The 13,624-nt window shown below is 49.5% G+C and overlaps 2 long non-coding RNA genes across 5 annotated transcripts; both read right to left on the reverse strand.

The window, feature by feature from the left end:
- Nucleotides 1-416: 416 nt before the first annotated feature.
- Nucleotides 417-2,253, reverse strand: LOC309889570. The gene is made up of 5 exons (XR_014319257.1): nucleotides 2,115-2,253; nucleotides 1,945-1,994; nucleotides 1,777-1,845; nucleotides 1,458-1,551; nucleotides 417-539 (listed from the first exon to the last, which is right to left on the reverse strand). It is a non-coding gene; the product is annotated as an uncharacterized lncRNA (long non-coding RNA).
- A 1,830-nt stretch (nucleotides 2,254-4,083) lies between these two features.
- On the reverse strand, nucleotides 4,084-12,933 carry LOC309889423. Of its 4 annotated transcripts, XR_014319238.1 has the most exons (8): nucleotides 12,648-12,933; nucleotides 12,453-12,527; nucleotides 10,271-10,337; nucleotides 10,067-10,128; nucleotides 9,730-9,790; nucleotides 9,519-9,569; nucleotides 9,312-9,388; nucleotides 6,225-6,743 (listed from the first exon to the last, which is right to left on the reverse strand). It is a non-coding gene; the product is annotated as an uncharacterized lncRNA (long non-coding RNA). The 4 variants fall into 4 exon arrangements; XR_014319237.1 differs by lacking the exons at nucleotides 6,225-6,743; nucleotides 9,312-9,388; nucleotides 9,519-9,569; ... (3 more) ...; nucleotides 12,453-12,527; nucleotides 12,648-12,933 and adding exons at nucleotides 4,084-4,166; nucleotides 4,297-4,347; nucleotides 4,508-4,568; ... (2 more) ...; nucleotides 7,124-7,198; nucleotides 7,319-7,604; XR_014319239.1 differs by lacking the exons at nucleotides 9,312-9,388; nucleotides 9,519-9,569; nucleotides 9,730-9,790; ... (2 more) ...; nucleotides 12,453-12,527; nucleotides 12,648-12,933 and adding exons at nucleotides 7,124-7,198; nucleotides 7,319-7,604.
- Between the last annotated feature and the right edge of the window lie 691 nt (nucleotides 12,934-13,624).

The following is a 13,624-nucleotide window of genomic DNA, read 5'->3' on the forward strand; positions in this document are numbered from 1 at the left end:
TGTCCCCAAATTTACGCCACTCTGTTTGTTGAAAAACTGTATCAGGATTGATAAAACAACCCTGCATTACTCCATATGCTAATAATCCTGGTAAATCCTTTTTGCAGTCTATATCTGAAGTGATCCACTTTTCTAAAAAGCATTCGAGCAAAGTATACGCCGCTTGTCTCTCCATACCTTTATATACGTTGGTTGCAGCCTTTGCAAAGACCTCGGCGGCGCTTCTCCGGCGGGACCCTTTATAGGCTCATCCCGGGTGCGGGGACTCCCTTCCACCTTCCGAGCTGTGGGTGCGGGGACTCCAAGTTTTCGTCCCTTTCACCTTTCAGACCTCGGCGACGCGTGACCGGCGGGATCCTCTCCCGGGTGCGGGGACTCCACGTCCCTTTCACCTTCCCGACGCGGGTGAGGGAATTCTTGTCCCTTCCACCTCCTGGGCTGCGTTGCAGGACCGGTTCCTCCCTTATTCCGTCCAACCGTGGCCCAGGATCACCGCCAGCAGTGTCCAAATCCCGTTCAGATCGGTCCCTGTTCGGGCGCTATTTGTTGTCGACAGAAGGAAGACACAGACGCTCAATATGAGTGAACAGTGAACTTCAACTTTAATGGATAGCTCAGTCGCCTTTTATCTAGTTCGAACATAATCAACTCATACATATTGCAAAAACTAAGCTCAGGATTGGCTAACACTTTCCTATCTTGTCAGTTAGTTCCTCCCTCTTTTAGCTACCGTCCCGCCTTAGGGACTTTCCCAACCACACAAGGGCATCGTGTCCTTGGGCCTGATTGGTTCTCAACCAGCTGCGCACGTGCCCAGGCTCATATGAGTTGAGTACGGTACCTCCCCTAGCCCATGACCTCCTAACTGCTCAACATCCACGTGTCCTACCTCACTTAACCATTCCTCCACAACAATCCCCATGCTTTTGCTACAGCTTTGAATATTAAAAGGACAAAATGACCAAGCAAGTAGCTGATTTTTTTTTTTTTCATCTGGAATTAGCTCAAGCTTTTATTTACATAGAAAGAAAAGTCTAGGAGCAGAACTGATTACATGCCAAAAAAGAATTCAATTCCATTCCACTCACAGGAAAAGTCACTTACTTCAGTAAGCTGAGAACCAAAAGGCTATGCTGATGTGTTAAAACACATTACAGGACACTGGGTCCAGGCCCTCCGCTGCACCCACTTAAAATCCATCCCTACACTCACCAAGGTGCAACCCCAACCAAAACACAGACACAGCATTTCAGCTTCAACACAGTTTTGGGAACTGGTAGAAAGGACACCTCATCCTCAGCAAGGTGTGCTCAGGCTACACAGGACAGGGCTTTGGGCACCTCTTTGCCTACCAAAGAAGACAGCCATCAGCACCTGCTATGTTCCGATTCTAAAGACTAACATCACAGCCCACATTGCCTGGGACACCTGATAAACAGAAGAGAAAGCAGCCATACCGTTTTCAAGCCGTCCCTGCATGTGTTGCTCCTTGATGATCTGCAACCTCTTCTCAAATCCTCAACTGCTTCTGTGGAGAGCCTGCCATGGCACCTGCAAAGCAAGATGGATACCCTTCGCAGTCACCTCGTGCTACTTGGCAGTTCTGCTCCAATCCAGCTCACAAACAGCCCGCCCTTCTCGTGCTGCTCTTTAGAGTGCAGCTTAGCCCCTCTGAGCCTGTGCGACTCACCTGTGAAACAAAAAGAAAAGCATAGGCCTAAGCAGCATCCAAAGCCACAGCACAGCTAGGACAGTTACTCTCATCTGCTCCCTTACCTCTGCTCCCTCACCTGCCCTCGAGGCAGATGCTTCCATCTGCTCTCTTAAGCCAGCTACAACACACCTCTGAAATATAAACAGGATTTTTACTGTATTTTGTGCAGTTAACTAACTGCAGTGACAACTGCACCCCTAAAGTGCCTGCTACATCTGTTCATCACTCACCTTGCCGAAAGCAGCTATGCTCAAGTCCCACGTTGTACACTGTGTTGCAGCTTTAACAAATGAAAACAGTCACAATATAATCATTCAGCGGCCTGCATTAGCACCCATCCCTCAACAACACAAAGGAACCCCATTTACAAATTATTGTTTCAAAACAGCAGCCCCATTACCTCAGCACCTCAGAAGTAGATCAAGCCTGTCACTGAGCTGCCTACCCAGTGCTGAACAGTTCCAGATGGAGCTCTTTCCTGTGACAGGTTCCAAAAGGTTTACACTCTACTGGGGATAGGAAAGAAATAAGAATAAACATTTCAAAACCCCATATCTATAACCTTTCAAGATTCAACAGACCTCCTCAAGCACACCGTTCAAGCGCTTATGCGAGCAGCTGCTCACAAGCAGATATACTCTCCCACCTCCACATCTGCCAAACACCACAGAGATGACTGTGCCAGCTGCCCTTCAGTACGTGCCCAGAGGCAGACCGGATGTCTTCGCCAAAACAGTCCAGACAATGTATTAGTACACCCATGCACTGCCACATTAATCACTAACTGCCAGGCAGGACAGCTCCAGACCAAACACATACACACACAGCCACGCCACAAACACTACAAAACACACAACACAAGGCGCAAGAAAAAGAGACCCCCGGAGGGAAGCCCTATGGCAACAGCAAGTCAGAACAGGTGCTCTGCACCAGACCCTAGAGAAGACTCAAATGTCATGACACGCGACTGGAAGCAACTGCCAGAACTGGGATGATGGAGGCCTAAAAAGCCTGCCTTCAAGACAACAGACCAGAAGGATGGGGACTGAAAACCCCATAAGACGATGCTTAGGAATTCAATTCCCAACAAGAGCTCCTGATGCGGCCCAGATGACTTCTGCAAGAGTGAGGATGGAAACAGACGCGATCTCAAACCGAATATGATGCACGAGACCTGAAACAGACCTGCTCTTTAAGCAGTGACTGCAAGACAAGAAGTGCTCAGATCAGAGTCATGATGACAAAACAAGCACTGAGGCCCTTCAGCACCACTACCAAGTTGCCTGTCTAGTCAGTCCAGTGTCAAAAGCTAGGAGGATATCAAGACCCGAGAAGCACAGAACAGACATCGCAGAAGCAACACAAGACAGACGAACAGAAGGAAACTGTCCTGCCTGGCACACGCACTCACGCTACAAAATAATCCCACTTCTTCTATTAGCCTGGTGACCCAGCCACAAGCAGCCTGAACGTGACCCATCCTGAACCACCCTCACCGTGGCACCAAGTCTATTCAGCCAGCTGGCTCCATGCTGCTCTGGCTCCCAGCTCCCATTAGCCACCCCAGATATGCAAATACCAGGTGCCCCCCAACTTAGCTCTCAGGTTGCTGCATGGTAAAGTCCCTCCGCCTCAAGAAATGCACAGGCACCGATTGTCATCTTAGTCAATTGCCAGGCTCATCATCAGCTGCAAAAACAGAGTAACAGCATTCACTAGGACGCTGGCCCCATTGCTCACCTTCTCCACAATGCTGACTACTGCTAATGCAACATACGATTGTGCTCACGTGTTCCTCTCCGAGTCCAAGCTCCAACAGTGCAGCCAGTATCATCCACACCACCCGGGAAAACAAAGGGATTAAATGATCGTTGCGTTCACAAGTCACCCAATGGTGTTGTTTTTTTTTTGTTCTTGTTATTGTTGTTTTGTGTGTGTGTTTCCTGTATTTTTTTTTAAATCTGCTTTAGCTCAACAGCATGCAGAGTGCAAACAAGAGAACTGGGGAGTTTCTAGAAGCAACAATCCCCATGCTTTTGCTGCAGCTTTGAATATTAAAAAGACAATACAACCCAGCAAGTAACTGGAACTTTCTTACCTGGAATTAGCTCAAACTTTTATTTACGCAGAAAGAAAAATCTAGGAGCAAAACAGATTATACACCAACAAAATTGAGTCCATTCCATCCCCAGAAAAAAAATCACATACTCTCATCCCCTCCTGTACCTCAGCCGCTTGCCTGCCCCACATGGCAGATGTTTCCATCTGTTCTCTTTACCCACTTATAGCACCTCTAAAAGCCCAACTGGAATTTTACTCTGTTGGATGTAGGAAAATAACTGCAGTGACAACCGCGCCCCAAAAACAACAGTTACCTCTGCTCATCATGCACCAGAGTCACTGCAGAGGCAGCTCGGGTCAAGACGTCCTGCACTGCGCACTGCGTTTCACCCTCAACAAAGGAGAAAGACAAGCAGAAGATAAACATTCAGCTGACAGCACTAGCACCCATCCCTCAACAACAAAAGGGACCCCATCTTTAGTTTTATCCTTTCAAAACAGCAGGCCACTTGCCTCTGTACCTGCAAATTAGGTCCAAGCTTGAAAGGAGCGGCCAGCATCACCCACGCCACCTGGGAACACAGAAGGACACAATGACCACTCTTCTTGCGAGCAACCACCTGCCACACTGCTCCTCTATCCCAAACAGCCTCACTTCGGACCCTCACAGGGAAACACCTGAGCGTCTTCCCTTCGCTTCGGATAAGGGATGACCAGGCTGACAACACTCACCTTCCCTCAGAGCTTTGTGACATGAGGATTTCCCTTCCCTGTCCACGACTGCTCAAAGCACCTGTAGAGACAAGAGAAAAGCACACTCTGAGGCACCTCACAGCCACAGCGTACCTGCTGCAATAATACCTCTCTCTTCCCAGCTCCGGTACTTCAGCTGCTCACCAGCTCTAACTGAGATTCTTTGCTCACAGTGCCACAGCAAACTCCACCCGGGCCACACAACACACACTACACAAGCTACAATGGCTAAGACACACAAGCTGCAACGTTCCCGCCCAACAATCAGTCGCATCGCACAGGAATAATGCCACACACTCCTCGAAACCAAACCTACCAGTCTTCAGCAGCTCCCCACCTCCTCCTACCAACCACGCTCAGCAAACACACTATTTGCCCCTGAAAAAAAAAAAACCAAAAACTTAGAACATACACACACACACACACACAAAAAAAAACAAAAAAAAAAACAGCTGAGGTCCACAAATGCCAAGAAGACGTGCACACACAGCAGCCCCAGCAGGAGTAATCACAGACTTACCCTTTGCAGAGGAAAGAGCAGACTCTGATACAACCCTGCTCAGTCTCTTGGTAATGCTGCACCTACGCTGTCAAGCCACACATAGCATGTAATCAAGCTGGTGTAACTCTCCAGGGGACTAAAACAAGTGTTTTTATACATGTAGAGATTAAAATATGGCTCAAAAACAGGAGCATATGTGACCATCCCAAAAAACAGTGAGCCAGCAAACTCTACTAAATATCCCTCTATTCCAAGCACTTCGAAATCTAGAATTCCAACCACTTAGAAATCTAGAATTCCATGGACTCCAGCCTGTCTAGAAAACCCTGCAACTGACTGAAGGAAACACAAAGCACTTACCCCCAAAGAGCAGCCCAGGCAGAAGGAGCTCTCTGATGGCATGCCTGGGGCTCATATACCTTTTGGCCCCACCCAGAACCCAAACCAAATCACCTGGGAATGACGAGGGGCAAAGCACAAGAAAGTAGAAAGAGAACAAGAGAAGTAGCTGTGGTTTTTTTCTTTCTTTTTTAAAAATCAGCTTTATCTCAAAAGAATGCAGAGAGCAGACAAGATATCTCTGGTAATTCTAGAAGCAAAAATCCCTTTTTGCTTTCTCTGCAGGTTTTAATATTGAATTGACAATATCACCAAGCTAGTAACTGAAACTTTCTCAACTGGAATTAGTTTAAACAGACTCATCCCCATCTGTAAACACAGAGAACCAGCATTCACCAGCATGCTAGCCCTAATACCCACCTCCTGCACAACACTCACTACTACTAATGCAACATACCATTGTGCAACACCTCTCTGTTCCCAGCTCCTTTACCTCCCCTGCTCAGTAGCTCCAACTGAGAAATGGGCCCGGGCGGCGCCGCGCTTAAATGGGCCCGGGCGGCGCCGCGCTTAAATGGGCCCGGGCGGCGCCGCGCTTAAATGGGCCCGGGCGGCGCCGCGCTTAAATGGGCCCGGGCGGCGCCGCGCTTAAATGGGCCCGGGCGGCGCCGCGCTTAAATGGGCCCGGGCGGCGCCGCGCTTAAATGGGCCCGGGCGGCGCCGCGCTTAAATGGGCCCGGGCGGCGCCGCGCTTAAATGGGCCCGGGCGGCGCCGCGCTTAAATGGGCCCGGGCGGCGCCGCGCTTAAATGGGCCCGGGCGGCGCCGCGCTTAAATGGGCCCGGGCGGCGCCGCGCTTAAATGGGCCCGGGCGGCGCCGCGCTTAAATGGGCCCAAACAGACTTATTCTCTAGAGATAAAGGAGGTGATCCTGCTCACTCTCTAGGCACTACTGCACTTATGTAGTCAAGGAACCCTTCCCACGGTTTCCCAAAAACAACGTACCTTTTCTTTTTCTTTATATCCTTTATTTACATAGAAAGAAAATCTAGGAGCAGAACTGATTACACGCCAAAAAAAAAAAAAATCAAATCCATTCCACTCGCAGGAAAAATCACTTACTTCAGTAGGCTATCTGAGAACCAAAAGGCTATGCTGATATGCTGGGTCAAAACACACTAGAGGACACTGGGGCCAGGCCCTCTGCTGCACCGGCCTAAAACCCATCCCTGCACTCACCAAGGTGCAACCCCAACCCAAACACAGACACAGCATTTCAGCCTCAACACAGTTTTTGGAACTGCTGGAAAGCAGGCTTCATCCTCAGCGAGGCGTACTCAGGCTGCACAGGAGGGGGCTTCAGGCACCTCTTTGCCTATTAAAGAAGAACGCCATCAGGAACTGCCACACCAGACAACCTTTTTCCTCTACAACACCTTTCTCAGGAGCCACGCAGCATTCCAGCGACCTGCTTTCCTCCTACTCTAAAGGATATCTCAGCCCACCTTGTCTGTGGCACCTCATAAACTGGAGAGAAAGCAACTGCAGCAGCAAAAGCCACAGCACCCTTAGCACCCTTAGGACAGTTACTCTCATCGCCTCCTGTACCTCAGCCGCTGGCCTGCCCCACATGGCAGATGCTTCCATCTGTTCTCTTCACCCACTTATAGCACCTCTAAAAGAGTAACTGAAATTTTACTCTATTGGTTGTAAGAAAATAACTGCACTGAACCGCACCCCAAAAATAACAGCTACCTCTGCTCATCACGTACGAGTCACTCCAGAGGCACCTCGGGTCATGACATCCTGGACTGCACACTGCGTTTCAGCCTGAACAAGGGAAAACAGTCACAAAATAATCATTCAGCTGCCAGCATTAGCACCCATCCCTCAACAACACAAAGGAACCCCATTTACAATATTATCGTTTCAAAACAGAAGCCCCCATACCTCAGCACCTCAGAAGTAGATCAAGCCAGTCACCGAGCTGCCTACAGAGCGCTGAACAGTTCCAGAAGGGGCTCTTTCCTGTGACAGGTTCCTCCAAAGGTTTACACTCTACTGGGGACAGGATAGAAATAAAAATAAAAATTTCAAAACCCCATATCTGTAAGCTTTCAAGATTCAACAGACCTCCTCAAGGATACCATTCAAGTGCTATGCGAACAGCTGCTCGCAAGCAGCTCAACTGTCCCCCCAACCCCCAACATCTGCCAAACACCACAGAGATGACTGTGCCTGCTGCCCTTCAGTACGTGCGCAGAGGCAGACCGGATGTCTTCGCCAACACAGTCCAGACAATGTATTAGTACACCCATGCACTGCCACGTTAGCTGTCATCACTAACTGCCAGGCAGGACAGCTCCAGACCAAACACATACACACACAGCCACGCCACAAACACTACAAACAAAACACACAACACAAGGCGCAAGAAAAAGTGACCCCCCAGAGGAAAGCCCTATGGCAACAGCAAGTCAGAACAGGTGCTCTGCACCAGACCCTAGGAGAGACTCAAATGTCACGACATGTGACTGGAAGCAACTGCCAGAACTGGGATGATGGAGGCCTAAAAAGCCTGCCTTCAAGACAAGAGACCAGAAGGATGGGGACTGAAAACCCCATAAGAAGACACTTAGGAAATCAATTCCCAAGCAGGAGCTCCTGATGCGGTCCAGATGACTTCTGCAAGAGTGAGGATGGAAACAGATGTGATCTCAAACCGAATACGATGCACGAGACCTGAAACAGATCTGCACTTTAAGCAGCGACTGCAAGACAAGAAGTGCTCAGATCAGAGCTATAACAAATCAAGCACTGAGGCCCTTCAGCACCGCTACCAAGTTGCCTGTCTGGTCAGTCCATTGTAAAAAGCTAGAAGGATATCAGGACCCGAGAAGCACAGAACAGACGCTGCAGAAGCAACACTACAAGACAGACGAACAGAAGGAAACTGTCCTGCCTGGCACACGCACTCAAGCTACAAAATAATCCCGCTGCTTCTATTAGCCTGGTGACCCAGCCACAAGCAGCCTGAACGTGACCCATCCTGAACCACCCTCACCGTGGCACCAAGTCTATTCAGCCAGCTGGCTCCATGCTGCTCTAGCTCCCAGCTCCCATTAGCCACCCCAGATATGCAAATACCACGTGTCCCCTAACTTAGCTCTCAGGTTGCTGCATGGTAAAGTCCCTCCGCCTCAAGAAATGCACAGGCACCGATTGTCATCTTAGTCAATTGCCAGGCTCATCATCAGCTGCAAAAACAGAGTAACAGCATTCACTAGGACGCTGGCCCCATTGCTCACCTTCTCCACAACGCTGACTACTGCTAATGCAACATACGATTGTGCTCACGTGTTCCTCTCCGAGTCCAAGCTCCAACAGTGCAGCCAGTATCATCCACACCACCCGGGAAAACAAAGGGATTAAATGATCGTTGCGTTCACAAGTCACCCAATGGTGTTGTTTTTTTTTTGTTCTTGTTATTGTTGTTTTGTGTGTGTGTTTCCTGTATTTTTTTTTAAATCTGCTTTAGCTCAACAGCATGCAGAGTGCAAACAAGAGAACTGGGGAGTTTCTAGAAGCAACAATCCCCATGCTTTTGCTGCAGCTTTGAATATTAAAAAGACAATACAACCCAGCAAGTAACTGGAACTTTCTTACCTGGAATTAGCTCAAACTTTTATTTACGCAGAAAGAAAAATCTAGGAGCAAAACAGATTATACACCAACAAAATTGAGTCCATTCCATCCCCAGAAAAAAAATCACATACTCTCATCCCCTCCTGTACCTCAGCCGCTTGCCTGCCCCACATGGCAGATGTTTCCATCTGTTCTCTTTACCCACTTATAGCACCTCTAAAAGCCCAACTGGAATTTTACTCTGTTGGATGTAGGAAAATAACTGCAGTGACAACCGCGCCCCAAAAACAACAGTTACCTCTGCTCATCATGCACCAGAGTCACTGCAGAGGCAGCTCGGGTCAAGACGTCCTGCACTGCGCACTGCGTTTCACCCTCAACAAAGGAGAAAGACAAGCAGAAGATAAACATTCAGCTGACAGCACTAGCACCCATCCCTCAACAACAAAAGGGACCCCATCTTTAGTTTTATCCTTTCAAAACAGCAGGCCACTTGCCTCTGTACCTGCAAATTAGGTCCAAGCTTGAAAGGAGCGGCCAGCATCACCCACGCCACCTGGGAACACAGAAGGACACAATGACCACTCTTCTTGCGAGCAACCACCTGCCACACTGCTCCTCTATCCCAAACAGCCTCACTTCGGACCCTCACAGGGAAACACCTGAGCGTCTTCCCTTCGCTTCGGATAAGGGATGACCAGGCTGACAACACTCACCTTCCCTCAGAGCTTTGTGACATGAGGATTTCCCTTCCCTGTCCACGACTGCTCAAAGCACCTGTAGAGACAAGAGAAAAGCACACTCTGAGGCACCTCACAGCCACAGCGTACCTGCTGCAATAATACCTCTCTCTTCCCAGCTCCGGTACTTCAGCTGCTCACCAGCTCTAACTGAGATTCTTTGCTCACAGTGCCACAGCAAACTCCACCCGGGCCACACAACACACACTACACAAGCTACAATGGCTAAGACACACAAGCTGCAACGTTCCCGCCCAACAATCAGTCGCATCGCACAGGAATAATGCCACACACTCCTCGAAACCAAACCTACCAGTCTTCAGCAGCTCCCCACCTCCTCCTACCAACCACGCTCAGCAAACACACTATTTGCCCCTGAAAAAAAAAAAACCAAAAACTTAGAACATACACACACACACACACAAAAAAAAAAACAAAAAAAAAAACAGCTGAGGTCCACAAATGCCAAGAAGACGTGCACACACAGCAGCCCCAGCAGGAGTAATCACAGACTTACCCTTTGCAGAGGAAAGAGCAGACTCTGATACAACCCTGCTCAGTCTCTTGGTAATGCTGCACCTACGCTGTCAAGCCACACATAGCATGTAATCAAGCTGGTGTAACTCTCCAGGGGACTAAAACAAGTGTTTTTATACATGTAGAGATTAAAATATGGCTCAAAAACAGGAGCATATGTGACCATCCCAAAAAACAGTGAGCCAGCAAACTCTACTAAATATCCCTCTATTCCAAGCACTTCGAAATCTAGAATTCCAACCACTTAGAAATCTAGAATTCCATGGACTCCAGCCTGTCTAGAAAACCCTGCAACTGACTGAAGGAAACACAAAGCACTTACCCCCAAAGAGCAGCCCAGGCAGAAGGAGCTCTCTGATGGCATGCCTGGGGCTCATATACCTTTTGGCCCCACCCAGAACCCAAACCAAATCACCTGGGAATGACGAGGGGCAAAGCACAAGAAAGTAGAAAGAGAACAAGAGAAGTAGCTGTGGTTTTTTTCTTTCTTTTTTAAAAATCAGCTTTATCTCAAAAGAATGCAGAGAGCAGACAAGATATCTCTGGTAATTCTAGAAGCAAAAATCCCTTTTTGCTTTCTCTGCAGGTTTTAATATTGAATTGACAATATCACCAAGCTAGTAACTGAAACTTTCTCAACTGGAATTAGTTTAAACAGACTCATCCCCATCTGTAAACACAGAGAACCAGCATTCACCAGCATGCTAGCCCTAATACCCACCTCCTGCACAACACTCACTACTACTAATGCAACATACCATTGTGCAACACCTCTCTGTTCCCAGCTCCTTTACCTCCCCTGCTCAGTAGCTCCAACTGAGAAATGGGCCCGGGCGGCGCCGCGCTTAAATGGGCCCGGGCGGCGCCGCGCTTAAATGGGCCCGGGCGGCGCCGCGCTTAAATGGGCCCGGGCGGCGCCGCGCTTAAATGGGCCCGGGCGGCGCCGCGCTTAAATGGGCCCGGGCGGCGCCGCGCTTAAATGGGCCCGGGCGGCGCCGCGCTTAAATGGGCCCGGGCGGCGCCGCGCTTAAATGGGCCCGGGCGGCGCCGCGCTTAAATGGGCCCGGGCGGCGCCGCGCTTAAATGGGCCCGGGCGGCGCCGCGCTTAAATGGGCCCGGGCGGCGCCGCGCTTAAATGGGCCCGGGCGGCGCCGCGCTTAAATGGGCCCGGGCGGCGCCGCGCTTAAATGGGCCCGGGCGGCGCCGCGCTTAAATGGGCCCGGGCGGCGCCGCGCTTAAATGGGCCCGGGCGGCGCCGCGCTTAAATGGGCCCGGGCGGCGCCGCGCTTAAATGGGCCCAAACAGACTTATTCTCTAGAGATAAAGGAGGTGATCCTGCTCACTCTCTAGGCACTACTGCACTTATGTAGTCAAGGAACCCTTCCCACGGTTTCCCAAAAACAACGTACCTTTTCTTTTTCTTTATATCCTTTATTTACATAGAAAGAAAATCTAGGAGCAGAACTGATTACACGCCAAAAAAAAAAAAAAAAATCAAATCCATTCCACTCGCAGGAAAAATCACTTACTTCAGTAGGCTATCTGAGAACCAAAAGGCTATGCTGATATGCTGGGTCAAAACACACTAGAGGACACTGGGGCCAGGCCCTCTGCTGCACCGGCCTAAAACCCATCCCTGCACTCACCAAGGTGCAACCCCAACCCAAACACAGACACAGCATTTCAGCCTCAACACAGTTTTTGGAACTGCTGGAAAGCAGGCTTCATCCTCAGCGAGGCGTACTCAGGCTGCACAGGAGGGGGCTTCAGGCACCTCTTTGCCTATTAAAGAAGAACGCCATCAGGAACTGCCACACCAGACAACCTTTTTCCTCTACAACACCTTTCTCAGGAGCCACGCAGCATTCCAGCGACCTGCTTTCCTCCTACTCTAAAGGATATCTCAGCCCACCTTGTCTGTGGCACCTCATAAACTGGAGAGAAAGCAACTGCAGCAGCAAAAGCCACAGCACCCTTAGCACCCTTAGGACAGTTACTCTCATCGCCTCCTGTACCTCAGCCGCTGGCCTGCCCCACATGGCAGATGCTTCCATCTGTTCTCTTCACCCACTTATAGCACCTCTAAAAGAGTAACTGAAATTTTACTCTATTGGTTGTAAGAAAATAACTGCACTGAACCGCACCCCAAAAATAACAGCTACCTCTGCTCATCACGTACGAGTCACTCCAGAGGCACCTCGGGTCATGACATCCTGGACTGCACACTGCGTTTCAGCCTGAACAAGGGAAAACAGTCACAAAATAATCATTCAGCTGCCAGCATTAGCACCCATCCCTCAACAACACAAAGGAACCCCATTTACAATATTATCGTTTCAAAACAGAAGCCCCCATACCTCAGCACCTCAGAAGTAGATCAAGCCAGTCACCGAGCTGCCTACAGAGCGCTGAACAGTTCCAGAAGGGGCTCTTTCCTGTGACAGGTTCCTCCAAAGGTTTACACTCTACTGGGGACAGGATAGAAATAAAAATAAAAATTTCAAAACCCCATATCTGTAAGCTTTCAAGATTCAACAGACCTCCTCAAGGATACCATTCAAGTGCTATGCGAACAGCTGCTCGCAAGCAGCTCAACTGTCCCCCCAACCCCCAACATCTGCCAAACACCACAGAGATGACTGTGCCTGCTGCCCTTCAGTACGTGCGCAGAGGCAGACCGGATGTCTTCGCCAACACAGTCCAGACAATGTATTAGTACACCCATGCACTGCCACGTTAGCTGTCATCACTAACTGCCAGGCAGGACAGCTCCAGACCAAACACATACACACACAGCCACGCCACAAACACTACAAACAAAACACACAACACAAGGCGCAAGAAAAAGTGACCCCCCAGAGGAAAGCCCTATGGCAACAGCAAGTCAGAACAGGTGCTCTGCACCAGACCCTAGGAGAGACTCAAATGTCACGACATGTGACTGGAAGCAACTGCCAGAACTGGGATGATGGAGGCCTAAAAAGCCTGCCTTCAAGACAAGAGACCAGAAGGATGGGGACTGAAAACCCCATAAGAAGACACTTAGGAAATCAATTCCCAAGCAGGAGCTCCTGATGCGGTCCAGATGACTTCTGCAAGAGTGAGGATGGAAACAGATGTGATCTCAAACCGAATACGATGCACGAGACCTGAAACAGATCTGCACTTTAAGCAGCGACTGCAAGACAAGAAGTGCTCAGATCAGAGCTATAACAAATCAAGCACTGAGGCCCTTCAGCACCGCTACCAAGTTGCCTGTCTGGTCAGTCCATTGTAAAAAGCTAGAAGGATATCAGGACCCGAGAAGCACAGAACAGACGCTGCAGAAGCAACA

This window comes from Aythya marila (genome assembly GCF_965140915.1).
Source record: "Aythya marila genome assembly, chromosome: W".
Lineage (NCBI taxonomy): Eukaryota > Metazoa > Chordata > Aves > Anseriformes > Anatidae > Aythya > Aythya marila.